This window comes from Macaca nemestrina, chromosome 15, assembly GCF_043159975.1.
Source record: "Macaca nemestrina isolate mMacNem1 chromosome 15, mMacNem.hap1, whole genome shotgun sequence".
Taxonomy (NCBI): Eukaryota; Metazoa; Chordata; class Mammalia; order Primates; family Cercopithecidae; genus Macaca; species Macaca nemestrina.
The window spans coordinates 55,475,088-55,495,871 of NC_092139.1; the positions used below are offsets into that span (position 1 = coordinate 55,475,088).

Sequence of the window (20,784 nt, forward strand, 5' to 3'; positions counted from 1 at the left end):
GTCGATGACAAGGGAGTTGCTCTCACCTCCCCGCCCCGAGACAGATGAGGCCCGCGGGGACCCGCAGCAGGCCTCAGAGAGGGCTAGGACCAGGGAGGAGCTGCGGATGGAGAGCAGAGTGATGCCTTAGAAAGGCGGTTCCCGAGAGCTCTAGGGAGGTGGAATAGGGGACGCGGTGTGTCGAGATGCGGGGAGAAGTTCAGAGCAGCATGGGCATGCAAGTGCCTGCAGAGGGGCCTATCTGGGCTGCACCCCAGCAGGACAGCGCCATGGCATGGTGTGGGTTCGGCTGGCTGCACAGCTTCTCGCGAAGTCTGTCCCCAGAGTCCTTGGGAGTAGAAGTCTTTCGGAAGGCACCATCTCCAGAGCGTGTGTCTAAGTAACTCTCAGGATGGGTTCCGGGTAATCACTGTGTGTTGGAAATAACAGCGCCCAGGCTGCTGGAGGAAGCTGGTCTCCCTGGCAGGTCCTGGCTGTGTCTAGAGTTTTGTGAGTCCTAGAGATGACGCTCTGGTTTGAGGCCCCTGGGGCTGGCATGCCCCAGGGGAATGGCCAGAGCCAGTTATCTGTGTTCTGAGGCTGTTTCTTAAGGATCCTGCCAGGGAGTATAGCCTCAAATGTGCTGCCTGACTTTCATCCAACCCTAGACTGGGAAGGAGAAGAAGGACTTCTTTACCTTTTGTCATTTTCATGTTTTAAAAATTGACATAATCCTTTCTTCAAATGGGGCATTATATCCAACCTAATATACAAACAGATTTAGGTGGAGCTGCTGGGAGAAAGGGTTCTGAATGTTGTTAGATTCACCATCCATCCACCGCCACCTCCCAAGTGGCCAAATGGAACCCAGTTTGAAAACCACCATTTCTGATAGGTTAAATCTACCCCAAATTGGGGCCATCATCAGCCAGCCATGTACAGACACACTCTTGCTTTGGCTCCTGGAGAACCATGCTTACAGGGTTGCATTTTGGTCTAAGTTTGCTGAGGACTGTCCATGGGTAGCATCATGCAGAGTGTGCGTTGTGTTCATTGGGCTTGTGTGTCATAAAGACACTGTGTACAGTTCACACAGAGACCCTTTGATGAGACACCACAAGAGAAACTCCTTGTAGGAGCCTCTGGCAGAAGAAAAATGGTTTTCTTCTGAGTTACTAGATTAAAAAAAAAAATGTGTGGTTCCCCGGAATCCTATAACAGCATTTGTCTGCCTGCAAAGCTCAGCTCCAGGTTCATGGGCCACCCAACTTTAGCCTTTGTGAACATATTTTTGGGAACTGACGCTACTCTGGGCTTCACTGAACTATCCGACTTCATTTTTCTGTTACTCATCTTTCGGTATTTAATAGTTTTATTGAATTATTTATGTAAATCTCACCTCATCGTGCTTAGAAAAATGAAAGAAAAATTGTCTTTGGAACAGTTGGGAACTTGGACAATTTGAGGTTGGTTAAACTTGGGTTCCCAAGGGGCAGCCTCCAAGACAAGGATTTGAATGCAGTCATTTATTTGGGAAGGGGTCCCAGGGGGCGTGAGCAGGGGAGTGGGGAAGTGGGGCAGGGAAGGGGAGGAACCTCGGCAGTGATGAAGAGCTTACCACTCTGGGCAGCTGGGTTCAGTCCTGGGGGGACCTCTGGGAGAGTGGGCAGAACAGTCCTTAGGGTGGTTCCATGGAAGAGCGGGGGGTCAGGGGCTATTTCTTCACCGGCTCCCATTATTCATGGTTTAAGCTTGGCTCCTGGGCATGTCAGCTGCCTGGCACTTCCAGCCAGCCCTGCATGTGGGCCACACATGCTGCTGGGGCCAAAGAAGACCTTCTAGCCAAAAGGCACATGTATTTGCAATAGGACGTGGCAGCTGGTACAGGAAAGTGACAGCCAAGGGTGTACAAATGGAGCACCATTAGTGTGGACTGCAAGGGTCTTCTGGAAGAGTTGACATAGAAATGCCCTCATTTACCCAGTGCTTGTTGATGGTTCCTTCTGAGACCCCGAATGCAATGTTTATAATGCAGACTGAAAGAACTTGAGGAGTTCAAGTGAAAACTATCATCATCTTTGCTCTTTTGTCGTAACATCTACATGCGAATGTCATGTCACAGGTACTATTGTTTATACACAAATCCTGACCGATCTCCCAGCAGCTCTCACAGTGCAAGGTTAGCAGGAAGTCGAGTTGTTTCCCTGAGTCATCCTTCACGGATCTGGAGGGCTGATTTTGTGTTTATATAAATTGGTCCTGGCTGTTCTCCCTCCCTCTGAGGGAGCAGGAGCTTGGGTACACTCAGGGGTCAGTCTGGGACATCTGTTCTCTGAGCAAGGTGCACAGGACATTAAGGGATGCTGCTGCTTGTGGCTTGCCCACTTGAGGTCAGTGAGCTTGTGGGTCTGGGTCTGCTGCTCCCCCATTTGCCCCTCATAGCCAGGCTTTACACATACATCTTACATCCTCACAGCTCAGCCGAGACCAGGCCATACCCTTTACGAGTCTCTACTGAAGGTTCTGGAGATACCAAGTTACAATATAAAAAGCCACTAATTCCTCCTACCAGAAGTGTCTGTGTACAGAGCTCCTGACAGTTCCTGCCTGCCGGGCTCCTAGCCCTGTGCTGTTAGAAATCTCTCCCAAACAGCTCTACTTTTTTCAAAGTCCGGACCCTTGACATCCATCTCTTCCTACTCCTCAGAATTGTCTATATCTATCTTTTACCAATGGGGGGAAGGAGAGAAAAGGCAGATAGAGAGTGCTGCTTCACAGAGGCTTGGGGAATTAAAAAGCAGCAGGCTGTGCTGAGAGCCTGGGATCAGAAAGAATCTCACTGCACCCTCATCTTCTTCAACCCAGGCATAGACTTCCCTCCATCCATTCCAATACCTGGAGTGTCTCACTGGGGTAGATGAAAACACGTTGGTCAGGTATAAGCAGGTCCTGGAGCTCTGACTAGCTCATTTACTATTTCTGAACAAAACTAGCTTTGTGTACTTTAGAGAAACAAGTGGGATGGAGGGTATAAACGGCCAGGTTTTTTTTTCACATTTATAATTTTAATTTCTAATTACTCAAGTGGCTAAGTGGAACAAGTGGGATGGAGGGTATAAACGGCCAGGTTTTTTTTCACATTTATAATTTTAATTTCTAATTACTCAAGTGGCTAAGTGGAAGATATGACAATAGCTATATCAATTAGAGTTTTCCTTTATTATTTTGAATATTTTCTGCTTTTGCATAGCAATAACCAAATAAACATTTGTTGTTTGTTGTTTTAAAAATATTAACTTTTCATGGGGGTATAATTTGTAATGCAGTGCACATATATTAAGTGTGCACTTCCATCAGCTTGACAAATGCAGGCAACTGTGTAGCCTACACTCCTATCCAAATACAGAGCAATCCCATATTTCTAGAAAGTTCCATATGCACCTTCTCATCCATCCATGCCTGAGACACAACCACTCTTCTGACATCTACACCACACATTAGTTTTGCCTGTTTTAGAGTTTCATAAACATGGAATAATAAAAAATGTGCTCTGTTGTGTCCTTTTTGTCAGTGTAGTTGTTCTGAGATCATTCACATTGATGAGTGTACGTTATTTCACCCTTTTTATTGTTGAGTAGCATTATATTATATAAGCGTGACCTGGTTTGTTTATCCATTCTCCTACTGATGGGCATTTGAGCTGTTCTGAGTGTTGGTGATGGAGGGCATGGACGTTTGTAAAGCATGAAAACAAAACTTGCTTCATTCCCCTCTTCACCTTGTTTCTTACCTCCAACTGATGGCCAAGTCCTGTCATTCTTCCGCTATTTTTTCTCAGATTTATTTCCTGTATCATCACTTTATCCCAGCTCTCTATGCAGGGCTCACATCATCTCCTGACTACTCTACTGCATCAGCACTGGTCACCCTGTGGGCTTCCTGCCCCTCTCTAATCTACTGTCCACCTGGCAACCAGAGTGAGCTTCTAAGAACACAAATTAGGTCAAGTCACTCTGTTATAAACTGCTTTCCTTCAAGTAAAATCCCAACTCCTTGTCTCTAATGCCCCAGGTATCCAGTCCCCTGCCTTCCCCTCCAGCCTCATCTCATTCCCTTTCTTGCTTTTTTTCACTGCCTTTCAACTGCACTAGTCTTGTTTCGGCCACTCAAGCACACCCAGCTCATTACCAGCTCATGTGCTGTTCCCTGGTCTGGAATGCTGTTGCTTTCATTCTTCCCTAAACTGGCTCTTTGTTGTTCTTCATGTCTCCATGTTGGGGTGGCATTATCTGAACACTCCTTCCAAAGAGAGCTCCCACCCCATGTTTTCTCTGTCACTGTGCTCCGGTGAGGGTAACCCCTGCCCCTCAGCACTTAGCATAATTAGAAGCTCAATATTTATTTGTCTACTAGTCCATAGTCTTCCCTCTCAAGACCCCATTGGATCCATTAGGGTAGAGAACAGGCCTGTCTCATCATTAGCATTACCCCACAGATGCAGCATGGAGTAGGTGCTTATAAGTATCTGTTGAATGAATCACTGGGTTTTATGCAAAATGTTATGCAAAATTCTGTTTTACTAAAATCCCCTTTGCTAAACAGTCCTGGGAATGACCACAGTTACAATCCAGTAGGTAAAATCCTGCCTAGCAAGAGGTGCTGACAAAGCACTTTGAATTTGGGAAGGCAAATGGAAAAGGCTGACTTCCTGATATACTGATTTGTGTTTTTATTTTTCCTGATTCACAAAGGAAGGCAGACTTTTTTTCAACCGCTTCAGCACAAAGTGCATCTTTCTTGCACGCTTGAGTTTGTGGATGAAGATTCATACTCACTCCTCATACTTCACCCTGTTAGGTAGATAAGTTAAATCAAATGCAATTTCTGCTTACTAAACACCATCGTCAAATCTTGAAACAGCTTACTGGATTTATGAGTATCGTTTAAATTTATTCCGTGCTATTTTAACTACTTCAGAGATAACAGTACTGTATTCATTTATGAAAGTAAGTTTGCCTCATCATATTTTTAAAGTTTTAATTTCTCTTAGCGACACTACAAAACCAGCCACTGGTATTTAATTCATTCCATATTTGCTGTGGGGCATAAGTGATGCTTTTAGAGTCATTAGTGAACTCACAAATAGATGCCTGGCAACGTGCAGGTGGGGTAGCAAATGATAAGTCATTAGCCACTGTCTGTGGGGAGGAAATTATTCCTAGGGCTGAAGATAAGCTATTTGGGAGCAAAGTTAAATCTTCAATTAACAGGAAAGCTTTTCATAATTTGTAATTCACATGTGGCATAATCTACATGATTTGTAAATTACTAAATGGTTCCCTAGTGTACATGTATTTATGCGTCCATTCATGGTATAATCTTACCTAATTCCTCACCATTTAAAAATTGTAGCTTCATGTTTGGGAAAGCCTGTCTTTATTTCCACCAGAATGCAAATTACTCACAGCCAGGATATCTGTACCTTAGTGAATGTTAGCAGTAGAAGAATGCATTTTAACACCCTCATTCTCTCTCTTTTTTTATTATTATACTTTAAGTTCTGAGGTATATGTGCAGAATGTGCAGTTTTGTTATATAGGTATACATGTGCCATGGTGGTTTGCTGCATCCGTCAACCTGTCATCTAGGTTTTAAGGCCCGTATGCATTAGGTATTTGTCCTAATGCTCTCCCTCCCCTTGACTCTACCCTCTGACAGGCCTCTGTGTGATGTTTCCCTCCCAGTGTCTGTGAACACTCTCATTCTCTAGTGGCCCAGAATTTGACAGTGACAAAGCAAGGATTCAAATCGTGTCTTCGAATCCAGTCCAGTGGTTCCACAAACTTCAGTTGAGAACAAAAGAAGAAACACTAGAGGACAAAGAGGAAGATAGAGCAAGAAGGTGGAGAAATTGTGGAGTGAATACAAATCTGTCAGAGAACAAACTAAAAGGTCCCTTGCTTTCATACCTGGTGACTGCCCACTGCTAGCTGGGCGTATCTTGAAAACATTAGGAAACTATTAATAAGCAGTGACTTTTGGCTCTTACTGCATTTTCACAGAGTGTTTTAGAAAATTAGAAATTAGAAAGCCATGGGTTTTCTCATCAAAGGGTAGAATGTTTTTGAAGAAAATGGATGATTTAAATAATTTTTGTTTGCTTAGAATATTAACATAATTAATCTATTTTAGTCTGATGAGATATTTGCAAATATATTTGTTTTATGAGTGTCAAAGTCTCTAATATATTAATATAAAATACGTATATAATATGGATATACTATAATATATTATGTCTATTATATATAATACATCAGTATATTTGTTATATTAATATATTACTAATGTATTAATAACGAAAAAAAGGATGTTAAACTAGACAGGATCTGGCGTGTCCTTGTGGCATTTTGATGGAGGCCTTCACCTAAACAGTGAGTTAAGCCTAGAGTATGAGGATAAGTTCTGTGCATTAACCACTTTAAAACTTGTTTGTCATTACTCAGTATACAACAGAGAAAATGTCAAAATCCCTCTTCACTTCTCTTCCAACTCTGTCTTTTCCCAGTGTGAGTAGAATCAAAGCATATGTATTGTTCAGGGATCTCCTTTCTTTTCAATTCAACTATGTGTTTTGGGTGCTCTTGTTCTGACTCATGAATCTTAGAACTCTTCCCACCTCAATCATTAGAGAGGCAGAGAATTGTAGTTGTGAAAAGTGTGTACACTGGAGTCTAACTTTGAGTCCCAGTTTTCCCATGGACTGGTCATGTGAGCTTGGGAAAATAACCTCCCATGCCTCAGGTGTCTCATCTGTGAAACGGGGATAATAATAACACCTACCTCAAATAAAACAATGCAAGAAATGCCCTAGAACAAATGCCTGGCACATAGTAAGTTCTACCCAAGTATTTATTATTATAATAAATGTATAAATACTTAACAACTCCCTTAAATTGTTTTCTATCACTTTCTATTTTGAATAGTGCTTCAATGAATATCCTTGTGACATGGTTTTGCTGTGTCCCCACCCAAATCTTATCTTGAGTTGTAGCTCCCACAATTACCATGTATCGTGGGAGAAATCTGATGGGAGGTGATAGAATTATGGGGGCGGGTCTTTCCTGTGCTGTTCTTGTGATAGCGAATGAGTCTCGTGAGATCTGATGCCTTTAAAAATGGAAGTTTCTTTGCACGAGCTGTCTCTTTGCCTGCCGCCATCCACGTAAGCTGTGACTTGTTCCTCCTGGCCTTCTGCCATGATTGTGAGGCCTCCTCAGCCATGTGGAACTGTGAGTCTAATAAACCTCTTTCTTTTGTCAAATGCCCAGTCTTGGGTATGTCTCTATCAGCAGTGTGAAAATGGACTAATACACCTCGTATGTATACTTTTTGTATATATGTGAATCGTTTTCTAGGACAACTTTCTAGAAGTAAAATTTCAGAAGCAAAAACCTAAGCCTTTGGTAGCTACAACTACATCGCCTTCTAAAGGTCTTTATAATTTTACCATCAGTTTAAGGGAGAACGTGTTATCTGGATCCTCTCTGATTTTTAAAATCTATTCTTTTTCTATCTGGTGGACAGGAAATGTCATCTCATCCTTACGTTGATTTGATGGATTAACATTTTCATCATGAAGGTGGGTAAAAACACAGGTGGACTTTGATCAAGTTTGCCTTTAGCAATCTGGACAGCTGGATCAAAGGCTCAGCATGTTGGCTAATGCAGAATGTAATAAAACGGCATTTAGAGGGGATCAGCACAACATCTCATAAGGTAGGTTCTAATGCTCAGCAGGCCAAGTTCGAGAAGGGTTGGTAGCCTAACAGCAATGTGCATGGAACTAACTTGGGGGGTTCCAAGTACAGCAAGAGTGGGATCGGTTTCCTAAATTAGCTCACATAAATGTGTGCTGCCCAAGGCAAGGGAAGTCCTGGGTCACATTGTGAGTTTTGAGGAAAGGTCAGCTGTCTCTTGCTGAGGGTCTGGAGCAAGGCTAGACATATTTTTGGACATATTGTAGAGATATTTTGGACATATCTCCTGTTCTAATGAACATCTACAATGGATTCTAGAATAGTGGGCGATTACTTAAATGACAAAACTTAGAAATTCTGTGATTGTTCAAGTTCTCCAAGGTTAAGGAGGACGAAAAAGCACCAAGGCAGATGGGTGCTTCCTGGAACAAGCAACTGTATTTTTCACCGTAGGAGAAAAATAATTTTTTTAAAAAGTAGTTATAATAAATAATTATATAATCGTTACCACAATCAATATATAGAATAGTTCCATCCCCCTCTAAATTTTCTTGCTTCCCATTATAGACAATCTGTTCCCCCAGTTCCAATCCCTGGCAACCACTGATGTGTTTTCTGTCCCTTTACTCTTTTCCAAAGTGGAAAAATAAATGGAACAATGCAATGTCCTGTATGTTGTGTTACTTGTTTCACTCAGCATTGGATACTTGTTGACCGTGTGGCTATGTATCAGTAGTTCATTTTCTTCTGTTGCAGAATAATATCCTATGGGACAGAGTACCACACAGTTTATTTATCCATTTATCCCTTGAAGAACATGTGGGTTGTTTAGAATTTTGGTGATTATGAATAAAGCTGCTATAAACATTTGCTTATAGTTTTTTTGTGTGTGTGGATATAAGTTTTCATTTCACTGGGCAGATACTAAGGAGTGGGTTGCATGGTAAATATATGTTTAAAAAGTAATCATGTTTTTAAAGCACCACATTTTTATTTCTGCATACTCTGTGATTTTACTTCAGAAGTAAGCACTAGGTCTAATTTGTTCACATATAGGTGTTCACTTTTCTCTCTCACAGCAGGTAGTGAGAGGCCTGTGAATATCACAGAGTTCTTTGAGGTTTTAAAAACAAAATTGCTCTATAAGTACAGGTAGCAAGTGTGCAGGAATTTCCTTGGTAATATTTTTGCTGAGGAATAAGAAGAGAGTAAGTAAATTTACCTTTAAAAAATCAAGACTAAAGTGTGAAGGTCAATTGCAAAACTTTCATTTAAGAAGGAAATTTTACTGTTCTTCCATGCTTAGCATTCCTTCTGCTATGCAGAATAGTCCTGGAGTAACTTGACACACAGAAAGTACCATATTTTAAACAGAACCAATTCATTGTAGTGGCTTCTGCCAGCAATAGAAACTTGCAGAATGTACAAGGAATTCAAACATCTCAACAGAAAAAAACCCCACCAAGTTTCCTCAAAAAACTACAAATAGAACTGCCATATGATCTGGCAATCCCACTTCTGGGCATTTATCCAAAGGAAAGGAAATCAGTATATCAAAGAGACACCCGCAAACCCCATGTTTATTGCAGCATTATTCACAAAAGCTAAATATGAAATCAACCTAGGTGTCCAACAACAAATGAATGGATAAAGAAAATGTGGTATATATACATACTATGGAATACAATTCAGTGGTTAAAAAAAAAAAAAAAAAGAAATCCTGTCATTTGAGGCATCATGGATGGAACCGAAGTTTATGTTAAGTGAAACAAGCCAGGAACAGTTAAACACTTCGTATTCTCACTTACATGTGGAAGCTAATACAAGTTGATCTTACAGAAGTAAAACACAGAACAGAGGACACTAGAGACTGGGAAGGGTAAAGGGAAGGGAAAGTTAAGAAGAGGTACGTTAAAGAATACAAAGTTACAGCTAGATAGGAGGAATCATTTCTAGTGTTAGATAGCTGTAGGATGTCTAGAGTTAACAATAATATATTAGACAGTTTCAAATAGCTATAAGGAGGATATTGAATGTTCACAAGGCAAATAAATAATAGATGTTTGAGATTTTGGATATGCTAATTACCCTTACCTGATCACTATGCATTGTATGTATTGAAACATCACTATGTACCCCATGAACATGTCAATTTAAAAAATTGCTTTCACCAAGAGCCACTAAATCAACAGAATTGTGTGGCAACATTATGCAGACCCCACTGTTGAGAGTAAACACTATTTGATATGATATCAAGTTCCATCAGTTTGCGTCAGATCATCAGATGAGAGGGCCATAAGCTTCTTCTGTTCTCATAATTATGCAGATTTATTGTTTTGAAAAGAAAATCAGCTTCTCTCTAAAATAAGCAAGGACATTGGGGGCAACCAACTATTCTCAGAGAAGGAGTACTTTTAATTTTTTTCAGGAATCTTAGGAAAATCAAATATCAAATAATATACAGGAATGTAGAGTTCAATGACAAAAAGGAAATCTCTTGACTATATGAATAGTTTCATGAAGTCACAGCATTGGTTTAATATCAAAAACTTTTATTTGGAGAGAAACTTACATTTGGATTTAAAGGACAGTGATTCAAGTCAAATTCATCAAATTAGCAATCCACTGTGATTTTTCCACCTTTTAAAATAAAGATTCAGCAATTTTTAGAAAGTGTAGCTTTTGGTTAAGAATGACATCATTTTGTCCAAATTAAAAATAATTAACGTTTAGGGTATAAAAAGAGTGTGCCAAAATATCTCAAAGAGCAATATGAAGTGAAACAATAAAAGGTATCATAATTGCTAGACCAAGCCAGCTTATTCAAAATAAGAGCATTATGAAGCACTGAGTTGTGGATTGGTCTTAAGTGACCTTCAGACAAACCCATGAGAAAGTCTGAGGACTGAGTTGAAACATTTCTCTACCTTCTTCTGTAATTTTATTGCTACTATTAAAGTTTTAATAACCAGTAATTTGTGACATTGAATTTTAATTTTTATTATATTTTTTCCAGTTGTGGATATTTCAAACATTTAATTTTTAGCAGTAACAGAGAAAAATAGTACAGAGACACTAGAAACCTAATTGGTTTTGAATCTTGAGCAATTGCTTAGAAATGTTCACATGATGAAATAAAATGCTTTGAATTGCAAGCTTTTATTTAGGAATGAGAGCTTCTTAATTCTGGGTCTTCGGCCAATATCCAAAGTCAAATGGTACAGACATATGAAAGATGGTTAGTAATTAATCATGCCTCACCGGTGTGCCAGAAAAGTAAACTCACCAGGAGCCTCTCTCAGTGCCTTATCAAATTACTAAAACTTGACTTGCTTTCCTGGATTAGTAAAGTGATACACTGTTGATTCTGGAAATTTGTAACTTAAGATGATTCCTCTGCATAGTATTCAGCAAACCATAAGATGGTATTTTGATAATTTTGAGTTTCATCAAAATACAGATTATTATCCTGCGTGAGTCCACCGTAATCTTAGCACAGAGTCTGCAAAGCGGTGGCTCCAGGGGCTGGTTTCTCAGAAATGTGGGGCATTCGGGATCAGCTAACAGAGGAATGAGTTCTTGATGACTCCATGTGCGTCAACAAGCAGTTTATGACTTATCCTTTAAAACAGAAAACAAACAAGAAAGTAGTTTTGAAAAGTAAACTTTTTTTTTTTACTTAGGTTTATATAATTTTCTGTTCTGTAAGAGGTATCTTTTAGGGCCCAGGGAATTCTTCTATACCTTGGGGACCCGGGACTGTGTACCTGGCCGAGACTGATGATCAACCAAGTGGGATGCTTATTTCCTCTCTTTAGTTAGAAGTTTCAGGATCAAAGTGAGCCTTTGAGTTACTTATCATTTTCCGCGTAAATATTTTGGTTACACACACACAATTTGTATAGTGGCTTCTTCAGAAGCCTGTGGCAATCATTCCTGGCTGTGAAACCAGATGGCCTTGCACAATGTGGTCCCAAATCAGCAGCATCAGCATTCTCTGGATACTTGTTAGAAATGCAAAGTATCAGCCCCCAAGTAGACCTAATCAATCGGAAACTCTGGGGATGGGCCTAGCGATTTACGTTTTGACATGCTGAGGATTCTGAGGCATACTCAAGGGTGAAAATGATTGATCTGTATAATGCTAACTTACAAATAAGTAATTTCAGCTTAAAACTCTTTTATTTTTTTTTTAAATCCTGGAAGGATTCTGCTCTTGTGCAGCATGGCAAGCCAGAAGTGGTAGGAAATTAACACCCACAAAGGCAGCCCTTGTTCAAGATCTAACTATCCCAGCTCCCTCTCCACTGTGGGGGATGATTCTAAGAGTGATTTTTTTTCAGTTTCCCCTGCAGAATTAGCTCCAGTCGCCACCTTGATAGCTGGTGTAATCGCCCAGCTTTTGTAATCTGCCTTCCCTTTTCTGTGTTACTTTCCCTTCCCTGAAGGTGTTTCCTACACCCCCAAATAAGCTACATTAGAATCCTTGCATCAGCGATGCTTCTTGGGGGCCCCAAATGAAGACACTCACCTACTGCAAGTGTTCAGTAGAAATCAATAAACTGAGTTTCCCCTTTATTCTAACCCAAGTAAGAGGCCATCATTCCATTTGTGATCCCACTGAACAGAGGCAGAAATATGCCCAAGACTGCAGGGGCCACGGTTAAGAACATGGGCTTGAGAGCTAAATTCCTGCCATGGAAACTGGCCTTCCCTCTCGGGCACTGTGTGACTTTGGATTCATCTTTTAAGCTCCCCATGCCTCAGTTTCCTGATAAAACAGGCAGAACTATAGTATATGTAGCAGGGAATCGTTATGAGGATTTAATAAGTTAAACAAGCAAAGTGACTAAAATAGCATCTGTTACATGGTAAGCATTTTATGTTACCTATTATTATTAATATTGCTTTCTTCTTCTTTTTTTTCTTGCAAGTAGTTTTAAGTCTCCTTCAGTTCTATTCATTTTTTTTTTTCTCTTAAGAACTTCCCCAGCGTTCCTCCATTTTCTTGAACCTGTTTATCATGCTTGTTTTGTGTCAAGTCGGGGGCTCTGTACAGCATGAAACGAGAATAAGATTCTATTACTTATCCTTCATTTAATAGTATGCATTTGCCAATTAAGAGCTTTACATAAATTTTCCTATTAACTCTTTTCAGCAACCTCTGGATAAGGATAATGTTAATTCTTGTCCATCATACAATTGTGGAAATTGAGACTTAAAGAGATGAAGTCACTTTTCAAGTGCTAAGTAGATGCTAGAAAGTAGATGCTAAGAAATTCAAACACAGGACTGTTGATTGCAGGCCCCCAGCTCTTATCACAGACACTATACAAACAGGAATACTTTGTGTTACTCTGTGTTAGTGGTTCTCTTATTTTGCTTTGCATCAGAATACCCTGGAAGGATGACTAACATACAGATTGCCAGGCTCAGCACCTGCTGTGTCTAAGCTAGGATATCTAGGGGCATTTCTAGTAAGTTCCAGGTAATGCTGATGCTGCTGGTTTTGGGACAACACTTTGAGAAATACGGCTTTGTATTATGGCTCTATTTGAACATTTGAGGAAAATAAGTAGGATAAAAGTGATTTGGGACAACAGTCTCATTCTTTTGCTATGATTAATACATATGACACAAATATCTTCTTTGGTAATTTTTAAAAAAAATTAGATATAATAGAAATTTATTTTTCTCTTACATAAAGGACCCAGAGGTAGGCCATGCAGGGGTTGGCATGGTGCCTTCGATGTCAGAGATCAGATTCTGTTGCATAAAATCTTATTGCTCTTTACCCGGTATCTTGTTGCTCCACCATCTTCAGCATGCTGCTTCCACTTTATGGTTTTAAATGGCTGCTGGAGCACCGGATATCACATCTGCATTCCGGACAACAGGAAGGAGAAAGCACTGAAGAAAGGCACCCTTCTTCATTTAAAATTTATTTTATTTTTAGTTTTGGTTAAAAGACCCACACATAAACATAAAATTTACTATCTTTACCATTTTTAAATGTACAGTTCAGTAGTGTTACATACAGTTACATCTTGCTGCAATGTCCCTCCAGAAGATTTCTATCATCTTCTTTGGAAAATTTTAAGAAATTATTACCAAAAAATGTACTGACATACAGTTTTAAGGCTTATGTACCAATAACACCATGTGAGTCAATCCTGTACATTCATCTGTAAAGTGCCTCAGCTTTTGGGCTTTTTTCTCCTTATTGGCTGGTTCTAAATAAATTTTATGAATTCCCAATAAATGGCTTTTGGGAAATGCCAGGTCATCATTGTAATAAAAAGTGGTATAAGGGGAAAACAACTCTCTTAAAGCTAGACCTACTTAGACAACTGTTGTGTTTTTTGGGAACATTCAATATTCCTCTTTCAAATTTCTCCAAATTTTCTCCCAAATGAATTTTTAAAAATTACATAGCACTGGACTCCTGTGCCAAAAACAATAGCATTAAAATCTTTTGCTTTAGCAGGGAATCCTTATATCAATATATTTTAAGTAAAATAATCTAATATGTAAAATGTCGCAGAAACAGTACTGCTGAGGTCAAAGTAGGAATGGGGAGGGATGGAGAGCTAGAACTCCATCATTTTGGCCTCTCCTTTAGGTGAAGACCCCCGGACTGTAAAGCAGGTTAAACTACTGCCTTCTAATAACAGCAAAAATGTCCTAATCTCTTAGGTTCTTAAATACTTGTATGACATCACTGACAGGGACTACTTTAAAACATTTAATTATTCCCCAATTCACACATGTCTTGACTTATTTTTGATGATGAGTAGCAAATAGGTACCCTAGGATTCTATACAAATAAGCCAGTGTAATTTGATGGAATAAACACTGGTTTGGATGTTAAGAGATTTTCAGCTAACCCTGGCTCTTCTGATAACTGGCTTTGTTGCTCAGGGAAGTTAGTTTTAATCTCTCATTTGTAGAATGATTGGGCTAAACTAACTGGTCTCTCAGAAATTGTTCCTTCAAGCCCTAACCTTCTGTGGTTCTCATTAATGCCTGGATATAATGACCTTACTACTGATGGAAAGATTATCTTGGGAAATGTTGGCCAAAACTAAACCTTCGTCCCACACATCTGTTCTAATTTCCTTTTGCTGGGCAGATAGACACCCTGGCTGAGTTCCAGTTCAGGTAATTACATTCTGCCCACCATGATTTTCCTTGCATTGTCAATTGGCTACAGTATTCTTCATGCTTTCTCTTGACTACCATGCCTCCTGACAATGTTGTCTGAAGCTGTGGCTTCATTTGGGAAATTTCTGTGTGTTTTAGAAAATGTAATGCTGTCATCACAATGGGCCATAGACATTTCAGTCTTTCTAGGTGTTCTGAAGGGGTTGGCTCAAAAATACAGCGCAGGCTTTCATGTTGGTCTACTTTTAGTAGTGACATCTTTCAGGTTTACCTAAAATACTTGTCTAAAAACTTTCTAGTGGAAAACTGTACTCATACTAATGGCTAGTAATATTAATGGCTTACTGTGTGTATTGCATGCTCCCTGAAGTGGTTTCCATGTATACACTCATTTACTATGTCACTCCCATTTTGCAGATGAGGAAACTGAGGACAGGATGGGCCACAGTTCATGCAGTTCTTCTAAGCTTCCCTTCTAAGACTTGACAGGTTAGTTATGACGCATCCATAGCATGGGCCATTAAAAAGAGTGAGGTAGATCTGTATTCAGCAGATGTGACAAACTCCCCAAGATGTGTGTGTGTATATATGTATATGTATATATACAGAGAGAGAGAGAGAGAGAGAGAGAGATTCACTCTGTCTCCCAGGCTGAAGTGCAGTGGCACGATGGCACGATCTTGGCTCACTGCACCTTCTGCCTCCTGAGTTCAAGCGATTTTTGTGCCTCCACCTCCTGAGTAGCTGGGACTACAGGTGCACAATACCAAGCCCAGCTAGTCTTTTTGTATGTTTAATAGAGACAGGGTTTCACCGTGTTGGCCAGGCTGGTCTTGAATTCCTGACCTCAAGTGATCCGCCTACCTCAGCCTCCTAAAGTCCTGGGATTATAGGCGTGACCCACTGTGCCCAGCCCCCATGATGTACAACTAAGTGAGAAGGGAAGGATATAGAATAGTGTGGCTGTTTCGCTATTTTCTTGATGTTGGTTATAAAAGGCTGTGTATATTTTACTGGTATATGAGTGCACATGCATTAAAAAAAATTTTTTTTTTGAGACGGAGTCTCACTCTGTTGCCCAGGCTGGAGTGCAGTGGCATGATTTCGGCTCACTGCAACCTCCACCCCCTGGGTTCAAGGGAGTCTCGTGCCTCAGCCTCCTGAGTAGCTGGGACTACAGGCATGTGCCACCACGCCTGACTAATTTTTTTTTTCTTTTTAGTAGAGATGGAGTTTCACTATGTTGGCCAGGCTGGTTTTGAACTCCTGACTGCAGGTGATCTGCCTGCCTCAGCCTCCTAAAGTGCTGAGATGACAGGCGTGGGCCACTGTACATTTCTTTTTCTGGCCTGGAAGCAAACCCAACACAATATTAAGAGTAGTTACCTTTGAGGTAAAGATTTATTTTATTTAAAATTATTTTTACCTTCCTTAGGTTTGAGTGTTTTTTTACCATGTGTATGCTATGTTACTTACATTTTTAAAGAAAAGTTGTCAACAAGGGTTACCTGGATAGTGAAATTATGAATGATCTTTGCCTTCTTCTATGTTTCTGTTTCGAAAACATAATAAATGTTATTTATTTTGTGGAAGATTTCTATCAATAAAGAGGAAACAGAGAGTGTCCAGGCTAACGGTAGGAGAGTTAGTTTTTGGGTTTTCTGGCTGGCTGGTGCTGGTTGGGGTGAGTCTGGGCTGGCTACTGTGGTGGAGCAGACCCGTGAGGTCCTCAGAGTCATACACAGAGGAAGAGCTCGGGTCAGACTTTGGCCTTTTCTGCCTGTTTCGTCAAAACAGAAACCACAAGCTTTATCACACCCTCAAAATGCCCTTTCTCTCTTCTTTGGGGTTAAAACCAAATTTTTCTTCAAAGAAAGCATATTGAGATTTTGGGGTCAAGTTCACAATTTAAAAAAAAATTTTCTTGAAAGATGTGTGTATTGTCTTAACCTGGGTTCCCTTTGTGTTTGCACCCCCCAGTGGGCTCATTTGGCATGAGGGATCTGGGGGCTGGACCCTGGATTTTTTCTTAGACAACCTAACCTCTTTGGTCCAGAACTATCTCAAGATTCTGCTACCAACATGTTAGAAGCAAAAGGCCCAGAAAAAAACCCAGTCACTTCATGGGAATTGGCAGCTTTAAATGTGAGTACACACACAGCAGTTGGTTATCTCTTTGGGGGTTAAGTTACTCCATTTAGTGCCGACTTGTGCAGACAATGGGGCAGAGGCCAGGGACACCAGAGTAATCCTTTTACCTGCCTGATCTGGAGTGACATTGGAATGAAGGGGCACTTTCAGAGGGTATCAGTTTCCCAGGTAAGTTCTGCAAACAAGCCCACAGAGCCTCAGCTTCCTCATTGTGCGTCCACTGAGGGCCGAAAAAAGCCAGCCCTGCTTGTCAGTCCCGCAAAGAGATGAAAGACCTACTTGGGTCTGGTGGAATTCCATTGTCGTGGTATTTACTCACAGTCGCCTAGCGCCTCCCCTGAAATGTGGGCTGCAAGGGGACTGGTTTTCATGCCAAGCACCACATCCTGACAGCATAAACAGCGATTAAAACTTATTATAAAAAAATTGGAAGGGCAGCCAAGGTTTTCCGTCTCTCTTGGTGAATAAACTCAACTCCCACATGCCAACACCTTGTGGTTACCCAATACTCTTTCTGTCTTGTCATTTTTCTTTCAAAGAAGCGACACCTTCCATTTCTCACTGCAAGGAGCTGTGGTGACAGACATGTAAGAATTTTATTTTCTTTTTAAAGTAACTTAGATTACAGTGGGGCTGCCATGAGAAAGGTGACACGGAAGAGCAGACGAGAGAGAGCAGAAAGGTGTGTGCAGATTCTGGTGTGTCCATCAGCCTTAAGAACAGGGTGATGAGCTGCTGAGCTGAGTCAGAGGCCGAAGCCAGTCCTAGGGATAAGATTTCCCGTGTCTCTACTCTGGGGACATTAGCTCCACTGTTTAGACTAGCTTCCTGCTTTCACCCACATTTGCAGGCCAGTGGAAACTTCCACGAATCCAGGTCGTACATTCACATTCAACCAATGTGTGTTTACCCACCACTTACAATCTGAAATTTTGGGAAGCTGGAGAATGGACAGGGACACTTGCCCACAGCTCTGCAGGCCAGAGGTGGTCCCACTCTGGGACTTTCTGTCCTTCTATCCAGCTGAACAAACCTGATGATGCTGGCCTCCTCTCATAAACCTTTTAAATGCTGCATGAAGTCCAAACCACTTAGCAGAATTCTGGTCCCCACCTTCACTTCCAGCCTCCTGGATGCCCTCTCACCCTCTACTCTCTGTTCTGGTCATGAAACAGAAAATATAATCCTGCATCCGGTCTTTACCTGGGCAGGGCCCCTGTCCTGGAATGCTTCCCTTTTCCTGCTTTATCTAACTCACCTCAGTTCAGTGAAGACCCAACTCAAATGCCATCTTGTCTGGGAAATCTTGCTTCAATCCTCTAGGAAATATTAATTGCTTCTCCCTTTATCCCTTTAGAGCAGATTATCATTGATATTACTTGTTTGTATGATCATCCCCCCAAAAAGCTTCTTGAGGGTTTCAGGAAAACATTTTGCTCATTTCCATATCTTCGGTTCCTAGCAATGTACTTAGTGATCAATATGTGCTTGTTGAAGTTTGTATGAGATCATCAGTATTTCCCATGCAGAGAATAGAGAAAAGAGAACAACATAAAATATCTTCAATGCTAAGCAACCTTGAAGCAGAGATGTTTTTCTTTGCTACTTTTTTTTTTTTTTTTTTGAGACAGGGTCTTGCTCTATCACCTAGGCTGGAGTGCAGTGCCATGATCACAGCTCACTGCAGCCTCAACCTCCTGGGCTCAGGTGATCCTCCCACCTCAGCCTCCTGGATACCTGGGACTACAGACATGTGCCACTATGCTCAGCTAATTTTTTGTATTTTTTCTTGTAGAGACGAGGTTTCACCATGTTGCTCAGGCTATTCTTGAACTGGGCTCAGGTGATCCACCTGGCTTGGCCTCCCAAAGTGCGGGAACTATAGCATGAGTTACCAGGCCTGGCCTCTTTGCTACACCTTGTCTGGGTCTTTTGCAGGGATTTGTTGTGGTTGTTGGCAGGTGTCATGCCTTAGCACTGGCAGGCAAGCCTTGGAAAGCTCCTGTGAAGATTGTCCTATTAGTATCAGTTTACTTTTTTAAAAAAATACTTTTATTGATTTTAGAGACAGAATCTTGCTTTGTCATCCAAATTAGAGTGCAGTGGCTTGATCATAACTCACTGTAGTCTCAAACTCCTCGATTCAAGTGATCCTCCTGCCTAAGCCTCCCCAAGTGCTGGCATTACAGGCATATGCCACCATGCTTGGCCTTAGTTTACTTAAAAAAAGGTTGAAAAGTTTTTAAAAAACTTTACATAAAAACGGAAATAGCTATATTATTTATTTTTGATTTATAATATATACATATTGGCTATGAAAAATTCAAATGACAAAAAAGTGTGTAAAAGATAAAATGAAAACCTAAAAACCTAAAAGCAAAATTTACCCTAAATGCAACCACACAGATAACACAGTTATCTTGTGGTAAATATCCTTCTAGATATATCTCATGCATATGCATACACATATAAACACATACACATGCTCAGCTTCATATATTCATCTATTCTGAAAACACCTTAAATATTACATAAGTAAATGACATTTTACCTGCTCTTATGTAGCCTCCTTTGTCTCTCAATGTATCGGACACCTTCATAACAACATACAATCCTTGGCGTCTTCTATCTAATGGGTGTAGAGTATTCCACTGAATGAATGTTCCCAATGTTTTTCGAATGTCTGCTGCTGGATCTGGATGTTATTCCTGGATTTTCAGTACTATAAACTCTCGCCGTGATTGACATTCTTTTTCAGTGAAGTCACATTTCATGGGAGTTTCAGGAAAGGCAATATGTACAGTAAAGTTTTCAAGGAGTCAATATCACCAGGCAAAATTAGTTTGGTGCCACTTTGGAGAAAGATGTGGCCTCTCCAATTAGTCTAGCATAGCCAATCTTTTCTCCTGTATTGGATAAGACAGTTGTTTCCTGAAACAAGCACTTGCTGATATAGCTGGCTTGCATTTTGGCGGAGGCCATGTGCTGTGTGAAAAATGAACAATACATTTAGCTTTAAATATAGGGCCAAGCCCAATACAGTGAGATACTCTTATTCATTTGAGGCCTTTCTAGACGACAAGAGACCAGAGAAGAGAGAATCAGGCCCCTGTCCCCTTCCTGACATATACCTACTGTGTGAAGGGTCTGGGCTGGGGGACAGAATCACCAGGGAATTTCAGGTTCTCTGTCTCTTTCTTACTTACAGAAACCATAGCATCCCTTTTGGCAATGCTAAATGTGAATCTTGTTATACAACCTTCCAGAAATGGGTCAACTAGATAAAAGTGTACCAGGTCAAAAGTTTACCAACTTGTCATCCTCATAAAAATGCACAGAAGCGCCTATTTCTTCCAAATGGTATGCTTGATTGAATTTACCTTTGCCAGTCCGACAGGTCTATATGTATCACTTTTATTTTTCTTTGTATTTCCTTGATAGCTTCATTATAGTGAAATTATCTCTAAGCTCATTGACTCTTTGTGCTTATTTGTGAAAGGTCTATGTTTCTTGCCCATGTCTTTTGTTGGGAGTTCTTTTTCTCTTAGTAACATAAGAGTTATTTGTATATTAGGACGATTAAATCTTTGTTACATGCATTGTAAATATTTCTCTAGTTTTGTAGTTCATTTTAACTTTATTTATGGTGTTGTCGTATAGTGTGAAAGTTTTTGGCTCTTATGTAGAAAACCATACAGTTTCCTCCCTATATATCTGAACTAATTTTCTAAGA

General features: G+C 40.5%; 1 long non-coding RNA gene across 11 annotated transcripts in view; it reads left to right on the top strand.

Moving 5' to 3' along the window:
* The window catches only part of LOC139358521 (uncharacterized), a 188,096-nt gene that overhangs the window by 32,032 nt on the left and 135,280 nt on the right, over positions 1–20,784 (top strand). For 9 of the 11 annotated variants that reach the window (XR_011613612.1, XR_011613609.1, XR_011613613.1 and 6 more), the window contains exons 2-4: positions 7,564–7,618; positions 15,318–15,389; positions 16,881–17,045. This is a non-coding gene — a long non-coding RNA (uncharacterized lncRNA). Of the gene's footprint in view, positions 1–1,580; positions 5,882–7,563; positions 7,756–15,317; positions 15,390–16,880; positions 17,046–20,784 lie in introns of those variants that run through there. The other 2 variants (XR_011613615.1, XR_011613618.1) reach the window with 2 other exon arrangements.